This window comes from Chamaea fasciata, unplaced genomic scaffold (assembly GCF_029207755.1).
Source record: "Chamaea fasciata isolate MVZ Bird 193981 ecotype frontalis unplaced genomic scaffold, bChaFas1.0.hap1 SCAF_2, whole genome shotgun sequence".
Taxonomy (NCBI): domain Eukaryota; kingdom Metazoa; phylum Chordata; class Aves; order Passeriformes; family Sylviidae; genus Chamaea; species Chamaea fasciata.
This window is the reverse complement of record NW_027094087.1, coordinates 112,433,442-112,451,759: the sequence shown is the minus strand read 5'-3', so window position 1 is coordinate 112,451,759 and position 18,318 is coordinate 112,433,442. Positions and strand designations below refer to the sequence as shown.

Below are 18,318 nucleotides of genomic sequence, written 5' to 3'. Positions count from 1 at the left end.
CTATTCAGCTCAGCAAAAGATACAACCTGGGATCAGTCAGAGATCATAATTAAAGAATTCTCAGCTTCCACCCCTCATATAAAGGTCACGTGTTCATATTTCAGTTATTTAAGTCAGCCTTCGGTGTTTGTAAAGTGTCTGATGTTCTCCTAGTGCTGTGCAAACAATAGCAGAAAACAAGGCAGAATTAATTTTCAATTAATCTGAGGCATTTGTAACAGGGATTAAAAGAGTAAAAAAGTTTTAGAGTCACCCCTCCTCTTTGTATATGAGGAGATTCGACCTTGTTAGACTAATCAGGTTTTATTTGTAAAATTAACTGTAAAATTCAGCATTAGAAATCTCAGTCAGTCAGCACTGACTCAAGCTTCATCCTCTTTTATTCCCTGTAGGTGAGGGAAAATAATTTTATTTGGAAAAAAAAAAGTTTGGGATATGAACAATCTCATTCTCTTTTAAAAGAAGTTTGGTTTTCTGTGTCTTATGCTACATCGTTAATCTTCAGAATATTTTTTAGCATTTCTGACATGTGGAAATATTTAAATATTACTATTGCTGTTAAGTGAAACCTGAGATTCCTGCATAACAGCTTGCCTTATATTTGAGTTAAACAAACAAACAAACAAAAAAACAACAACATGGGACTCCTGTGATAAAATCATAAGAACTGGCAACTCTTAAGTGGTAGGGAAGCATTGTAAAAGAGCAGAAAACAGCCTGGCCAGGAGGTATTTTACTGATGATGAAACCTCATGGAATAATGAGTGGCCAGAGGATGCAGAGGGGAGATTCTGTCACCTACCCACTGCAAGCACAGGAAAACTCGAATCTTCTTCAACCATTGAGTCTGCTTTGTATTCATGACCTTTGATAGGATAATCTTCCCCTCCCCAGCTCCTTATCTGTTGATAATCTTCCTTTATCCTGACAAATGTTTGAAATGCAGGAACTTCTCGGCACAGTCTCTGCCCTGCGCCAAGAGGATGCTTGCGGAGGATCCCCAAGGCTCAGGGGCACAAGCAGAAATTGTGACTGACTTTATCTGTCAGGAGGGTTTAAATGATGATTCACGACTTGCTCAGAACAAGGAACTGGGCAAAGCTTGCTCACATTCCCCGAAGGACCCTTGTCCCCAACACTAAGAGCCTGGAAAAGTCCTGGCCTTCAAGGAGGGAGGTGGTACAAGTTTGTCAGTGGTGTTTCGGCACTGAACAAAGCCTTGGAGAGCACTGGGAGGGAGATAACCCAGCAGATCTCTGTTTTTTCATCGGGGTGGGATTACAGGGGAGCTTCTCTGTCACACAGCTGAGGGTGTCCCTGGGTGACACTGGTGACATCTCACTGCTGTGACTCCTCTTTCAGCACAGCAGCAAGTCATGAACAGGCATGTGTGGTCAGAGGAAAACAGCGGAGAGGTATTAATTCATGTGGAGAGGTATTAATTCATGCTCTGACGGCTCATCCTACCTCTGCTGCTCTCTCCAAGCGCTGAATTTCATGGCCTGTCATTCTGAAGGGATGGCCAGATAGTGTCCTAGCATGAACTGCACGCTCGGTGTAACACAAACCCCTCGGTAAGAATTGCAGGGCTGGGGGAACAGTGGAGCCTCTGTGCAGCTCTTATCTGATAATGGAAGCTCATTCAGCAGGAGCACCGAGCACAGTGTGGGCAGGAGGGAGATCTCCCTCAGACAGGCTGACCTGGCGCCCAGATGATGGGAAATGCGTCATCCTCACCTCCCCCAAGGAGCAGGGTCCTTATCTCCAGCTTGCCTGGTGGTCAGGGACACGACCCTACTTTTTGGCCACAGCGCTGTGGTGTGAGAGCCGGGGTGGTGGCTCACCCTGTCACCTTGTGACTTGGTCTGCGTGCTCTTGGAGCCTCTCTTCACTCAGGGATTTAACCTGAAATGGAGGCAGTTTTATTTCACACAATAAAAGATTAACTGCGCTGTTGCACCAGTGAATTGTCCTCCCCATTTTGGTGAACCCACCCAGAGGCAGACTAAGCAGTGGTTCTGCTGCCAGTTTCACATTGGTATCTTCCTAGTAGGAAAAACTGAAATTCTCTGTGAGTTTAGACTGTATTGATGCTGCTTCTCCATTCATCTTCCCCTCTCCACGTTCTCTGACCTGCTTCAGGCCTGTGCTGCTTTTTTGGGAAGTTGTTGGCTTTGTGTTCCCATCAGAGAGAGCAGCAGAAATGGCCCTCCCCAGTCAATCCCCTCTTAAAGTATGTTTAGCTTTGATTGGGAGGGGTGGGAAAAGGTTCTCCTGTCTCTCTTTGACTCCATTTTACTTTGAAGCCATCAAACATCATTCCCCTGGCTTTGTCTGCCTCTCAAATTTGGGAAGCCAGCAGAGGGAATCTGATGAAACAGGTATTTAAGGCAATTAAGGAGCAGGCTGGAGCACAGGCTGAGTTATCAATCATTGCAAGATCTACCTGGAGACATGAAAGAACCGTGTAGGTGCTCAGCACATTCTGTACTGCAGGTACAGAAGAGGGGTTGTCTGGGGATGTCTTTGTATTTCCCTTTTAGCTAAATCTGCAATGAAGTGGGTAAAGTTGTTACTTTACCTGCTCAATGTCTTATGGTTTCAGATAGTGCTTCAAATCAATACTCTGGAAGAGATAAAAAACAGGAAATAACTTTTCCAGAGTTCTGGTCTAATAAAAGTTTAGGACTAAAGCAGAAGATGGACTCAGAATCCTAAAGTGGCACAAAGCACTTAGCTTTGGCTCTTTTTAATGAAACCTCCTCATGCAGCTGCAGTAATCCAAAACAGAAGTGCTCAGCTTAGAGAAATCCAGAGGACAGAAGGGGTTTACCTCCCCCCCCACCAAAAAAAAAAAAAAATCTGTCAAGGATCAGGCTACATCCTGCAATGTCTTCATGTTGTTACTCCTGTTTATTAAAATAGAAATTGTGTACTGATTTTTACTGTGCCCACTGTAAATACCCTGCTAACTGCATTGATAATGTATTGCTGAGTCAATAATAAGATTTTAGGCAAGTATTTTTTTTTTCTGTTGACAGGATAATATTCTAGTCATTACAAGGGGACAAAAATGAAAAGTTCTGCCTGTCTCCAGTTTAAATTATTGATTGCAGTCCTGTAGTTTGGAGCTGTGCTGGCCAGGGAGCCCTTCTAGCCAGTAATGCTGATGAGCTTGTTAATGCCAGTGGATTCTGGGTTTAGGGCCTGAAACACTTTCAAAATGTGGCAGTGAGCTCTTGACTTCAAATGCTTAGAAAACTTGTGGGAAAATACACTGGGATTTTTTTTTCCCTTATTCTTCTCTCTTCTCTTCTCTTCTCTTCTCTTCTCTTCTCTTCTCTTCTCTTCTCTTCTCTTCTCTTCTCTTCTCTTCTCTTCTCTTCTCTTCTCTTCTCTTCTCTCTTCTCTTCTCTTCTCTTCTCTTCCCTTCCCTTCCCTTCCCTTCCCTTCCCTTCCCTTCCCTTCCCTTCCCTTCCCTTCCCTTCCCTTCCCTTCCCTTCCCTTCCCTTCCCTTCCCTTCCCTTCCCTTCCCTTCCCTTCCCTTCCCTTCCCTTCCCTTCCCTTCCCTTCCCTTCCCTTCCCTTCCCTTCCCTTCCCTTCCCTTCCCTTCCCTTCCCTTCCCTTCCCTTCCCTTCCCTTCCCTTCCCTTCCCTTCCCTTCCCTTCCCTTCCCTTCCCTTCCCTTCTCCCCTGTAGCATCAGCAACTGAATTTTAAAAATACATAATATCTGTGTGATAATAGTTTTGTAACGAATCGTTTTCTGATAGGAGAGGTTTGGCGGTGCTGGCACTTGAGCTAAACCCCACTAGGTGTCCCCCGCCTGTCAGAGTTACTCGGAGTAGAGCTGGAGGTGTGGGCGGCAAAGCCGGAGCAGCCCCGGTGAGGTTTGGAAGGGTTCGGGCTTCCTGCTCCTCCTCGCAAAACAGCGCTGGAAGTCGGTCCTGACCCTCGGAACACGCCTGTTGTCACTAGTGAGGAATCCACCGGTGTTTCCGTGCTGCAACGGGGCTGTTCAGTGCGTGTTCCTTGACACTCACACTTAGAACAGGATCAGGCATCCAATTCGAACAATTTAGAACCTCAGTGTTTATTGGCATCAGCGTGGAAATACCCAAGTGTGTGAGCAGGCAACCAGACTTTACCTGAACTTGCAAACCTCTCGACTCAGTCAAGGTCACCCTGGCGATCAGAAGACTTTTTTCTGAGATTTTTGGTGCATTTTTTGCTGTGCGGTTAGGAATACACCAAGCACTTCTCCCTGAGATCTCTCCTTTTGCTTTTCTGGAGGTGGTGGGAAGGGTGTAGAGGACTCTCAAGTGCATCTCTGCTCCACTTCAGTGAGCCCCATTTAATCTCATTCATTGCCTTTTGGGTTGCCTTTTTGCTCAGCAGAATTTCAAAATCTCTGTAGAACAACAGTGTTTGAAGCCTTCCAGGAAGAAAATTAGCATGCTGACAAGGACTGTGGGTTCCGAGTGTATGCAACCCAAATGTAGATGTACTAAATTAAAACAAAACAAAACAAACCCTAAAAACCCCACTGGGTTTTTCTTCTTTGTGGTTCTGGGATTTTTGTGCTAGTATTCCGAATGAGTTTTGTAAATGATCTTTAAAAGTAATCAAAATCTGGACTGAAGTTTTGTGAGGGGCACAGTGACCTCATGACCAAATTTGTAATTACAAATCTGTGCTCAGTGTTGTTCATGGTCTACTGCACATTGCTGCCAAAGGTGGTTGGATTTAAAATTTTAAGGGGGATGAGAGGGAAGGCAAAACCATTAGAAGGCACAAACCCAGGCACCCTTAGGTATCTATCCCAGTGCTGTTTTGTTTTTAATATTGAATTCTGCTTCTGAAACATAATAGAAAACAATCTTATTTGAATGTTTCAGTAATCTTTTTAATTTGAATGTTTCAGTAATCTTTTTAATAAGTCTGAACACTAGCTCTCCGTGGGACCTCACATGTTGCTGTTTCAAAACATTGAAATGATCCTATATTTCTACAAGAAAAATTGTTTTTAATGAACAGAGACTGCAAGCTCAAAATACATGCTAGCAAAAAACCAGATTATTAAGCGAGCTAAGCACTCGTGGGACTTGCAAATTGATAACTGGAGAGAAGAAAGTTCCCCAGTTAGCCCTGGGGCGAATAAAGCAAGGGCAGAACAAACACAGGTCCTGACAAAGTGCTGTAACACTGGCCCCCGGTCACCCCGTTTCCAGCTTGGCTGAATGCTCAGCCTCTCTTCCCGAGGGCTATTGCTCCTTCTCCTTGTTTCGAGTCCTTCAGGGCACATCTGTGGCTCTGTAACCTCCTCTGGGTGATTTTTTCATCCCCCTTTGCCCTAATGTTGATGTTCCTAATAGAACTCTGGAATAGCCAGAGGGTGGCTCTGGCGCCTTGGTGCTTATCTTGCTCTGAAATGGGAGGTTGGACCTGCCTTGAGCAGCGCCACGAATTCCCTGAAGGAAACCAGCCCCTCCACGGGGACATCCAAGAGGGGAACTTGGCCCTTGGAGCAAGGCAGACCCGGTGCCCTAAAAGGCAGGAGAGAGCCAGGGCAGGAGCTGGCGTGACTCACCCTGGCTTTGAGTGACAAGTTTCCTGATCCAACACTTCTCCAAACGTATTTCTCATCTCGTCCTGATCTTAGTCATAAAGTTTTATGAGTGCTTTTTCTTCCTGGCCTTTTTACCCTCAGCTCAACGCTGCTAAGCAGCCCTTTGTTCCTTTTAGTCATCCACCCACGGCTTTCCCAGTTTTATTACTGCCAAGATGAATGCTCCTGCTTCTCTAGGCCATTCAGCACATATTGATTCACCCAACTTCTAATCAGCCTTTTCTTATTCTCCAGCGCGGCACTGGGAATCACCTGAAATTTAAATAGAATCCTGCGGATTAGGACGTCTGCAGAAGCAGATCCTCTTTTGTATGGGGCAGAAGATAAGCTTTAGGTTTCTAAACGCTCCAGCAATCTCTCCGACATGATTAGCACTCCAGGGAGTGTTCCTGTTATCCAGAAGGGCTTTAATTGTGCCCTTGGGGTGTTGTGAGGTGGGAGGGGGAGCCGACCTGTGCTAGGGAAAGATAAATCACTTATCAGTATCTGGGTGTTTTGAAAGCCCCAGCAAGCATCAGGGCTGGAGCGGGAAGCTCAGCCACCATTCCTGCTGAGGGGAATTTGCTCACGGATAATTCCCCTGGCGGGGGAGGCTGGCACATCACCTGCCTCCAGGAGATCTGCTGGGTCCAAGGCGCTCTCTGGGAAGACGTGGCAGCTTTTAGGGTAGACCGGGTGTGCTGTGGCTGCTCCCCATCACTGACAGTTCAGGGTGGGAGGGGATCTCAGCCCAGGACTCCTCTCAGGCCTCACAGGCAGCAGATTTTGTTATTTTTTTTTAGTTTTTATTTATAGCTCCATCATAAGAATAGCTACCTCTAAGGTCAGGGCTTCATCTGGTAGAATAAACCTTGTTATCAAGAAGCACGAAGGGAGCAAGGATGTAATTTTTTTTTTTTCTGGCCTTTAATTAGTGGCATTTTTGAATGGCTCCTTCACAGGCCAGCCTTTCAGGTTGCTTCCATCTCTGACTTGTCTGACTCTGCTGCCTCCTTCTCTCTCTCCCTCTCATTTCTACTTCGGGGTCTTTCCTTCCCCTTTTGTTGCATTTCCCTGCCTGCAGAGTTTATGATCCTCACACCCGCAGGAAAGATCAAGTGCCGGAGGGCCGGTGTTGACACTGCCCTGTCATCACTGCCGTGCTCAGGCTGCTGCCAGGTGGCCAGGAGAGGTCTGGCTGCCGAGTCACTGTTTGGAGACCTCTGCAAGCTTGGGCGTGTGGGATTGTCTCTGCTGGGTTCTTTTCGTTTTGGCAGGGCTCCCCTGTGGCAAACGAAGGCTGGAGAATTGTCCACTAAAAACCGTGAAAAGCAAAACAACCCTCAACTCACACTTAAGGTCTGGGTTTCCACCCGGAGCAAACCAGGCTTGCAAACCACGTGCTCTGCTATCTTCCTGCACAGGTATGTCCTGATCTTTGTGGAGCTTTCTTTTTGCTGTAGGAGTAGCACTGAGACCGATATTTCGTTGGCCCCTTAAGTCTTAATGTTCATGGAAATAGATACAGAAAAATATCCATCTATGTTTTCATAAAGCACGCCAGGTGGATTCCAGAACAAAAAAAAAAATAAGTCCAGTTACAGGTGTAGTTATACCAAGTGGGCAACACGAACAAGGAGCTGAAGAACGTTTGGGTTGGGGATATTTTAATGTAGAATTAAACTGAGTGAATGGCACACCTGAGTCGACTCCCACCTGAGTCAGCAGCAAGATCCGGTCCACAAAAATGAAGCTGATGCTTAAATAGGAGAAGCTGGATGTGACCATCAGGCTTCTGATGCAGAGAACAGACCAGGTGTGCATTAAGCAAGCAGAGAAGAGGTGACTGCTCAAACCCTGGCTGCCCTCTCCCTGCACACCCCAGTGTCCTCAGCCTGGCTCCCTGCCATGGTGTGGGAGGAGGGGGAGGAAGGAAGGAGAGCAGGAGCTTCGCCTTGCCATGAACTCCTGCCTGGGAGCAGGGCATGGAGCATAAGGGGCAGAGCAGGGGCAGCAGCCTCTGCCAGGGCTGGTGAGATCTGGGAGGAGATGCCAGTGCACGCTCAGAAAAAGGATCTGTGCTTTCTTCCTGAGGCTGCCTTTCTTTGTTTTTCACGGTATTATTTGAAATACCTTCACTTAAGAAATAATTTTCCAAACACCTTGGGAGAACAGGACAATTATTTCAAAAACAAATTTTTTTGGAGGGGGGGGAATGCACACACACAAAGCCTGTCAGGGAGAACCTTTGGTAACTTTCATGAAATGTGATTCTAAAAGCTTTCAACATCTTTCAACACCGGAATCTAATTAATGGACACAGATTTTTTTTCTTCACGAATGAAGCAATCCTCTCTAAGGCTGTCGTGCCAGCTGTGTGCCGGGGCTGAGAATTCAGGTATTTGTAGACAAGGCCACTCATGGGATGCTGAAAGAAATGATCTCTTGTTTCTCATAACCAAGGGTGACTTGGTCATGAGTGTCTGTCCCAATGCCACAAGGCAGAGCCCGGCACGGACAGATTTGCATTGTAATGATGATACATTATTGATACAAGAAGTATTTCACCCAGTTACCCTGCAGACCTCTCCCACAATATTGTCTTGTGCAAGTGCATTGAAATCTCTGTTGACATTCAGTGTGTCCTGCTGTGTCATTATGTTTCCAAACAAGCCACTCCTCCTCCCCTTTGTTTCCTAAACCTCTCGCCAAAAAAATTATTTACTTCAGTTCTGAGCTACAATGAGAAAAAAAAAATATTTATATATATACAAAGTAAGCCCCCCAAAAAATCTGTAGGCAGGCATTTTTCAACTAGTAATGGAAGGAAATGCTTTTTTGGGGAGTGGTTTTAGGGGTGATTCTTTCATTGCATTATACTAATTTTTTTCTTCGTCTTCATGCCGAATTTTTTTCAGGAGAGGGAGACGACTTGCACTAAGCAGACCCATTGACTGACAAGTGTCTCATCTGAATTTCAGGGAACTAATTGCCCTCAAAAGAACTATTATTGCCTCATCTGTTTTTCTGCCCTAAACTTGAATGCTTTGGGATGGTAACTTGACTGCTGACACGTTGTCTTCCTACTTCCCGAAGTACTCATCCACACTTTAAATACTTGGGATTTTTTGAGGGGAGGAGAGACTCTTGGGCTTTTTTTTTTTTTTTTATCACAGTGTTTGATTATCAACAGTACTGGGTTGTATAAAGGTGTGGAACAAAGAGACCCTTTCATGTAAGCACAAGTTTACTATCAGCACATGAATATCTTGAAAAATGTACAGAGGTCAGTGCTTAGGACAGGTGATATTCTGTATCTCTACAGATAAGGAGATATTTACAGGCAAACGAAACCTGGGATTCCTGTCAGTTGAAAAGTTTATACGTTTTTATGCCAACTGTAAAACTGTCTTTAAAAAAAAAGGCTATAAATTTTTTCAGATTAGAGCCTGTTAGTTGCTGCCACTGGATTTTCAGGCGTACAGCTAGAACTGGAATTAGGGCATATCACGTCCTTTCTTTTAGAATCAAACTTCCATATTGAAAAGCTTCTCCACTGAGGAAATATTATATAGCTTGGATAAGTAGAAAATATACCATAAAAATCTGAATGTTCTAAATGTTTCATCTAAATGTTTCATTAGGAAACCGTAAGGATACTTCTGTCCTGTGTGAGTGATTTTGGAAAGGTAGTGTGAAGCTGCCCAGAAAAACCTGAAACTGCACCAAAAAAAAAAAAAAAAATTAAATTCTGAGGTCAGAGTAATTTTCCATTCAAAAGTATTTTTTTGTCAGGAAACTCAAGCTTGTGTATGAAAATGTATGAAAATGGCAGAGATTATTTTTGTGTAACTCTGCACGTAGACTCGTTGCCTCCTGTATGCAGCCTGCAAAGCAGTCACACAATGACAAAGTTCCAGTGAGTAATGGGGTTTTTTCTTAAGCATTTATGTGTGCAGGGATTTATATATATCCTCTTGCAATGAGTTATCCTGTGTGGTAACTGCAGAAACAGATTTGGCATGTACTTCCTTGCCAGTTAAGGAAAGTTATATACGTCAAGACACTTATACAGTAAAATGCCAGATTACAGAGCAAGCTCTGTAGGACCAATGGCAACGGGCAAAATAAAAAATAAAATCTGGTGAGTCTGTAGTCATCCTGCACTCGAGCTGGATAGCAAATGTGGCCACTGTTCAAAATGAGCAGGAGCCTTTTGTCAACTCACTTGGTCAGTTTTGAAATCTGAATTTCTTCATGTTTCGAAAAGGAACCCGTCAGGTGCTGTCTGCCAGTCTGCATTTGGGTTCTTACCCAATTTCCTTATTTGAGGAACACACTTCTAATTGTGCCAGTTAAACGAGGTTAAAAAACTCATTTGCACCAGAAATACCCATGGTGGTTTAAGGTCAGTGTGACTTTTGGCAGCAGCAGTTCTGCCTTCAGTGGCAGAGAGCGTGCACCTGTGCTTTGGCTCTTCAGGTGCCAAAGGATTTCCCGTAACAGGGTCTGAACCAGCCTGAGCTCAGCCCTGATCTGTTTTACAGCCTTGCTGGTGGCTGGCCCTGCAGTGCAATGGCCTGGGCTGCAAACACCTTTAGCAGGCAGCAGCATCCTGAATTGCAGCTATTAAACTTGGCATTGCCTGCTCGACCCATGCCCTGCAAAGCTTTGTTGGGGCTGCTCTCCTTTGTGCTGGTAACGAGACCTTTGCAATCCCTGTGCTTGTTTTAGCAAACTGATCTTATCTGCGGATCAAAATAGATTTTAAAGGTGCCAAATGCTGGCAGTGTATCTCCTATAACAACACATTTGTTGCAACAGGTGAAGGTTTTAGGCTGAACAGGGCTTGGCTGCTCTTTGCTCTCCCTTGAGCTTCAGGGAGGCTGTGGGAGGGATGTGAACCCCTCCACGGTACAGAGATGTTGCTTTTGGGGCTCTTTGCAGTGTGCTTTGCACCCTGGTCTCTGATTTGGGCTGTTATCACCATGTTTCATAAGGACAATATTTACTTGGACACGTGTGGTGTTTTTCTTTCCCGTGCCTTACTATTAAATCCACAACTAAAAGCACGTTGCTGTGTAATTACACACACATGTCTTGCTTTGGGTTTACAAATAAAATTGCAGGTGTCTGCAAGGGGGCATCTCTATCAATTCAAACAAATAAGAACCCTCTTGTAAAATTTGCCTTGTTTCTCCTTTCAGCCTCAGCTGGAATGAATTCTGCAATTACCTTTGGTGGCAGAGGTCGGGGAAGGGGCTGGGGTTTCATTTTTCATTTTCAGAACCGATGTTGTGATGATGCTAAAACACTCTGCAGCACTTAGAGGGTGTTATATAACAAGATAAGTGTATGCTCAGAGTAGCTGGAGCACTTTGGCCAGGAATTTGGGCTGGGGAGAAGAGTCATCATGGGTCAGGCCTGTGTCAGGGTGTGCGGTGGGGAGGAGGTCAGGCAGCCTTGGAATTTTGGAACAGAGCCAGATTGGAGACTGCTGCTCTGGGATTTCTTCCCAAACTCTCTGATTGTGGAGAAGCATTAAACCACAAACAGGATGGGGCATCTCTCAACCCACGGGCAGTGCTGGAGAGTCCTGAGAACTGGACAGAGAGGTGCTCCATGACCTGTGCCCTGGGTGGTGAATGTCTGCTCGTGGGCAGAGCTGAAATCAGGGGGCAGAGGGTGTTCAAGGGCATTCCTTGCCCCATGAACCCCAGCTGCCCCACAGCCTTCAGCAGTGACAGCACAAGGTCACATCTTTGCGCTCTGCTGTCACAGCCACAGCACCTCCTGGGACAGGAGGTGGTGTCTGAAACCCAGTCATGAACAGCACTGCCTGTGCCTGATGGAAAAGCCCCTGTCCATCCTGTAGTCCACCAGAGTGGACTTTCCCTGCCACCATCCCTGGAGCACACCCAAAACCTGCAGTGAGTTTACACCCCAAAGCTCTGCTCTGGCTGTAGCAGGGAGCTGGACCCCCCCAGATGTTTCCCAGGTGCATCATAGGTGTTATTAAGGGAAAGAAGAAGAAAATAGACTTGTCTAGTGCTGTTTTGTCAAAATACAACCAAGACAACTGCAAACTAATTAGAAATCTAGACAACTCCCATATAAAACGCAACGGTGTGTCATGTGTGTGCCAACAGACAAAGTGATTACTCAGTTGTTGTTCAGGCAAAAATTCCCACTGAGTAAGGTCAGAGTAATCACCTCAGGATCTGTCCCTCCTGTGCTTGCCCCCAGTTGCCACCGTGTGTGCTTTCTTTCCATGTGAGGAGCTCCAGGCACTCTCTGATCTCAGGGCTTTGCTGACTCAAGGCAAGGCTTGGCACCACACCTGGACGTCTGGGAGAGGAAACACAACTTCGTGGGCTTCTGCCCATTGTCCTCCTGCCAGCCCCTCCATCCCTCTGCCTACTGAAATGAAATTGCCACAGGGATTAGGCAATGCTGCCTGTGGGAGGGATCACAGTCCATTGATCACCTTCCCCGTGCCCTTCCTCCACTCTTCCCCAAAAGCTGAGCCGCTCTTTCCCCCACTGCAGGGTGCTGAGGGAGGATTGCTGGTTCCTGGGCCCCTGCTGACAGCCCTGCTGTATCCCTGTGCCCCCTGAGCCTCACAGTGTCCTGAGGCAGGTGCATGTTTTGCTCCAGCTGTACATTTTTGGGGTTTGTATGCACTGGGGATTCCTCCTGTCTTCTCTCGAGATCTGTAATGGTAGAGCCATGGTATTTTTGGTCAAAATCCTGGATGTGTCAGACACTTCATACCTCTCCCTGAATCAGTGTTACTCCTCAAAGCCCAACTCCAGGGCCTCTCTTTATCCTGGAGGTCCTTGGGTTGGCCTGGTTCCCTTATTCTGAGTCACCTTTCAGGATCTGGACCAAAGGTTTTGATCTCCACAGGGCAGGAGGGGGTGGGTGTGCTTTTTTTGAGGGGTAGGAGGTGGCTTTTTTGGGGGTGGCTGCAGTCCTTTTAGTAGCTTGGGTAGTCCTTAATGTCAGTATAGCAAGCACTGCTAGACATTAAACTGTGTCACAGTGTCCCCATCCTTCTGTTTCAGGGATTTTCAGTTCCCTGAGTCCTTTTCCCCTTCCTCTGCCATTTCCCTGCAGGAAAGGATTGCATTCCTAACTTAAATACCTGAAGCTTTCATCATCCTCCTACTGCTCCCCATTCACTGTCCTGGGCAAGGAGCTGCCCCAGCCCCTCTCCTGAACTGTAGGTTTCCCTCCTGGGTCTTTCACACATGCCCCGAGCCAGTTCCCCTCTGCTCTCCTTCCCTCCCTGGGCCCCACCCAGCTTTATCTCGGACACAGACAGAGATATGACACACAGCTGTGTTCACCTGGCTGGGGATCTGTCCCCAATTAGCCCAAATGCAAGCCAGCACAGCAAGAAGGAAAGGAAGTTACAGGAAGGGCTTCAGAGAAAATGTCCTGCTCTGTGGCAACAGCAAAGGAAAAGGAAAAAGGATTTGATTTACAGAAAAGAAAGGAGGCTGCGAGGTGGACTTATGGGCCGGGTAGCAGGACTCATCCACAGAGAGGACAGTTCCCACTTTAACTTCATTTTCTTGTGCTCAGTAGTGGCTTTCTCTTTATATTTCTCTTCATGTGTCCCTGGCTTGATGAACCATAAAATCACAGAATGGTTTGGCTTGGAAGGAACCTTAAAGATCAATTCCTTCCCACCTCCTCTCATGGGCAAAGAACCTCCCACTAGAAAAGATGGAGATGCAGCTTTGGAGGAGGTGTAGCAGCAATGCTCTGGGAGGAAATGTCTCCCTTTCTGCTGGTGTGGGGACTAAGTGTGGCTGCTGGGAAGGAAAACGCCTGTCCTTTGGGAGAGTCTTATTAAGGGAAACCAGCTATTAACAGGTATATATGGAAAGGGTGGGGTTCCTTATTACTGCACTCATTTCAGCATCTCCTATCTGCCTCAGGAGTGCATCATGGTGATATCAGCCTTTATTAATATAAAGCTCAGTATTACACACCCCTGATTACCCCACAGGTGTAATTCAGTGGGTCTCTGACACTGCAGCCTATCTGATTAAAGTGGCAGTGGAGTGATCAGCGACACCAAATTAAGCTGTCAGTGTCAAGGATCTTTTGGTGCAAAGTTAAATTATATCCAAGGATTAAAAACCTGGGAGACTGTGATCTAATTAGCTGAAGTTTATCCTGTGAGCGGTTGGGATGTAATAACTTGGTGATGCAGAGATGAAAATGCCCAATGGCCAATTTTCTCTGTGGGAAAGTGAGAAATTACTTGGGTTTGGTATGTGTTGCATGACTCTTCTGTTTTTTTGATTTTTTTCCAGTCTAAGGAATATATCATTGTGGAAATATGTAGTCACGTTAATTCTTTTCCAAGCATGTATGGATCACAGAATTATCCCTCTCTCTTTGAGGAAAAGTATCTTTATCTCATTCCTGTCTTTATTACAGAGTTACCACAAAACTCTAATTAGGGGAAGCATGTTTTTAGTGGTGGGACTGCTACAAAATTAGTAGTTCTGTTCTGAAGTCCAGTGTTGACATTTAAATGCTGGGTGGGATTAAAAAGCCTGCATTTCTTGCAAAATAAAACTCAATTATTCCTAATGAAAATTTTCCAGAAACCTTTCGTTTTTACACTACAGGTGTCTTATACTCTACTTTCATACAGATTTTAATAGAGAGATCATAGTTTTAAAAAAACAAGCACCTTATTGATTGATCTCGTTGATTTTGTTAATATGAAAAATTTTTTGGTTTCTTGCTTTTTTGATAACACTTGTATCAAACCAACTCTGAAATACATTTAATTCTGTTTAGAATTACTTTCTTGTTGTTGTTTTAGTGGAAAACTCTTCCCTCAGATGTTTGGATCACCTTTATTCAGCACAGGAGTGCCCAGTGTTTCACCTGGGAGCTGCAGGGTGGCTTCAGATGGATTTTATGGGACTCAGCACAGCTGAGCATGAGTCCCACAATATTTACCCAGCCATGAGACAAGCAGGTGTAATTATATTTGCCTTTATCATTTTCTCATGGATGCCTTGCTGATAAAGCTGCCCTTGGCGAGGGACCTGCACATTTCCTTGGCTGTGAGAGCACACAGAGACACCAGGGCACCCACTGAACCACTGCAGCCCTAAAGGGAGGGAAAACTCATCTCTTTGTCAGAATTAAAGCTTTTCTGGTCCTTCTGTTGGGAGTGGGGACTCTGATGTGGTTCAGTCATGGCTCAGGATGCCCCTTCCCCTTTTACCCTTCTCTCTCCTCCATACTTGGCTGTGTGAATGAAGGTCCCTCAAACTGACCCTTCTTCAGAGAGGTTGGAGCCCAAACTGGCTTCATTCTGCACAGCTTGGAAATAAATAACCTCCTCCAAGTGCCATTATGCTGTGTCCTCATAATAGTTCTGCCTTTATTTTTCCTTTTCTGAACTCGGTGTTCATGTGCAGAGGAGCCTGGTCATTCTGCCCTGTCAGTGAGCAGCGGTGGGAAGAAGGTTTTTATCATCTGCCAGTCACTGGATGCGTGTGAACAGGCAGGAAAAGTCAAACTGGCCTTTAAGGCCAAAGATGAGCTGGGGAAAAAAAACCCAAAAAAACAAAAAAAACACGTTTATTTCAATGACAGTGAGAAAGTGGTATAAGGGATGAAAAGAATTGTGTGCAACTTAATGAATGAAAAATGTCCCAGATCCAGCTTCTTTTCAGTTGCTTCTTCTGTATGTCAATATTTAACTGTACAATTTTTGGGAAGGGAATATCTGGGGATCAATACTTGTGTTTCAAGTACTGCCTTTGACCCACTTACATGACAAACTCATTACTTGGTGTCTAAATAAAAGCTCTGATGATAAGTAACCAATGCGGCTCCCGAGTGAGCTGTACAGGAAATGTGCTGGTTTTTTACTCACTCAGTTTCCAGCTGGGGAGACAGACACTGGAGTGAAAGCTGAGCCTGGACTCATGACTGGAAATGTCAGGCATTGGAGATGGTCATCGTTGCTCACAGCTTAAGCCAGCTTCCTATTCCCCAGCACCCTTTTGTTGTTACTTTGTCTGGTTTCTCTCTCGAGGGATTTATTTTCCAGTCTTCTCACCTCTCTCTCATTTCTCTTTCCCTCAGTATTGCAATTCCTGTGCAGCTTCCTCATACTTTTAAAACACTTCCCACATTTCTTGTGGCCAGAAAATTCCCTATTCAACTCCACACCACTGAGGGTGAGGAAGAGCAGAAGTATTGAGGATGATGTGAGGAGCTGGGGTTATTATTCTGCAGCGGGTTTGGGATAGTTATTTCAAGGGCAAAACTTGTAAATTGCTCAGAATTTATATTTATTTCATGAAAACAAAGTTCTTCTTCCTGTTACATTTTTAATTGGCACTTTAAATATATCCTACTGTGTGCTAGCAGAAAGAAACGTGTTCTTTTTATGCTTCCTCCCACTTTGTGATTCTTTTCCTTTCAGTCTATTCACTTCCAACATCTGATCGGCCAATGTGTCTACCTAAGGTTTCTCAAGATATGATTTGCCATGTGCACCAAAAGCTGCTAAATGGATAAAAAATAAGGAATGTTAAGGGGTTTTTAAGTCCTCGAATCTCCAGATATTATGTTAATTTTCATAAGAAAAGTTTTATGAATTATTTTGGAGATGTTTCATGTGGTGAGGACTCTTTCAGGCTTCTTCTCCTGATGGCTTTTTTCCCCTTAACCAGAAATACATGTTCTTTTGCCAGATGCCATTTTTATGCTTCTGCCATTATCTCCCATGCATACCTTTTCCTTTGAGTATTTAATTGATGCTGGAGACTGTGCCCTGTTCAAAAACATTTACATTAATTCCTGTATTTTTTCACATAATGTGGTGTGTGTCTGCTGCAGCCTACAAAGGCTTAATAACGAGGCTAAGTGCTCTCTGTGGGGGCAGTGAAGATTAAGCTGGCCTGAGTATGGAAAGTGCAGAAAATAAAGTGGAGGGGAAAGGCTTTTGTTCAGCTGAAGAGGGGTGAGAAACCTTTTCCTCTCCTGGGGCCACGCAGGGTTCCCAGGCACCAGTATCTCTCACAGTGGCACACACCAGTCTGGATTTCCTTATCACCCAGACCTGGGGTGAGAGCATGGCTGCAGCCAGTGGGATCTGTGCCCTTTCCCGTCCCACAGCACCAGGAGGATCCTTCATTCTGCTAAGTCTGAAGCCCCCAGGGATGACACAGCCCCCACATGGCACCAGCATGGAGCTCTGCACCCACAAGATGCTGAACTGTGGGAACGAGCCCAGGGGAGACCATGAAGATGATCACAGGGCTGGAGCATCTTTCCTATGAAGACAGGCTGAGAGTGTTGGAGTTGTTTAGCCTGGAAAAGAGAGGGCTCCAGGGAGACCTTAGAGCACCTTCCAGGACCTAAAGGGCTTATAAGAGAGCTGGAGGAGGATTTGTCACAAGGGACTGTAGTGATAGGACACATGGGACTGGCCTTAAGCTGAAGGAGGGCAGAATTAGGTTAGAAATTAGGAAGAAATTCTTCTCTGTGAGGATGGTGAGGCACTAGAATAGGTGGCCCATAGAAGTTGTGGACTCCCCATCCCTGGCAGTGTCCAAGGCCAGGCTGGATTTGGCTCTGTGCAATTTGGGATAGTGGAAGGTGTCCCTGCCCATGGCAGGGGGGTGGAACAAGGTCTTCTTTTAGGTGCCTTTAAACCCAAACCATCCTATGAGTGGGGAAATGGGAGTTCAGGAGCATCCTTTGGGACAAAAAAGTGGAAAAAGAGACTGCCTAAAGATCAGTAGAGAGGATGAGGACCAGAGGTGGGACTTTGCAGGGCACCACGCTGGGGAATTTGCCATCAGGGTGGAGGTCTCACAGCTCTGTGCTCAAGAGTCAGCTTTCTAATTCAACCAAGCAAGGAAGCAGCTCAGCCCTAGCCCCGTGCAATGAGAGCTGTGTGCGCACAGGGATATTCCCTGATGGAAAACAGCACGTGTGGTTGCAGTAGAGGGAGAGGCTCGTGATTTTGGGGAGGGTAATGGCAGGAGAGGAGGGAGGCCCACGCTGGTGTGTGTACAGGCAAGGTGTTGCAAAATGATAGTTGTGTCAGCAGCTGGCCAAGGCACGTGGATGCACTGAGGCAGAACTTGTTGCCTTTAGCCTCATTCTAGGGAGCCAGATTGGGTAAAGCAAATTTATTAACCAGGATTTAATTTATAATTTCTCCTGGAGGAGAAAATTCAGAACTCATCTTGTTCTTTTCTCCCCCCCTCCACCTCTACTCTTGCCATGCCCGAAAGGAAAAGTAACCAGCTGAGGTTTAAGGTGTCAGACACTGATGCAATGGCAGTGGCAGGGTGAAATAACCAGTTGCAAACCCTGCCTGGGAGCGTGGAAGATTTGCTGGTGCCGTGCTGAGGGACAAAGCTGCCACTGGTACCCAAGCTGTGGCTTCCCAGGCACTGTCCCACCCTTTTAGCCTCTGGTGTGGGCACTGCCCTCGGTGTTACTGTCTCAGCAGCCAGAAGTGCTGAGCCAGAAGCCGCCTGTTCAGGTAGGGTTCCCATCCCTCTCCCAGAGAAATCCGAGTTGCGTAAGGAGGGTTGGAAGCCTTGCTGGGCACGGGGGAAAGGGAAGTTGTTATGGGATAAGTGTGTGCAAGACAGGATCCTGTGGGAGAGGAGAGGGTAACAGCCAGGTTTCTCTCTGCTGGCTG

At 45.9% G+C, this 18,318-nt stretch overlaps 1 long non-coding RNA gene across 4 annotated transcripts in view; it reads left to right on the top strand.

Moving 5' to 3' along the window:
- LOC136285664 (uncharacterized) overlaps positions 1 to 18,318 on the top strand; it is a 45,137-nt gene that overhangs the window by 1,269 nt on the left and 25,550 nt on the right. Inside the window, exons 2-4 of one of the 4 annotated variants that reach the window (XR_010719508.1) lie at positions 6,884 to 7,030; positions 7,930 to 8,004; positions 8,525 to 9,954. The exons of 1 other annotated variant lie outside the window; for it this stretch is intronic. This is a non-coding gene — a long non-coding RNA (uncharacterized lncRNA). Of the gene's footprint in view, positions 1 to 6,883; positions 7,031 to 7,929; positions 8,005 to 8,524; positions 9,955 to 18,318 lie in introns of those variants that run through there. 2 more of the 4 variants (XR_010719506.1, XR_010719507.1) reach the window with 2 other exon arrangements.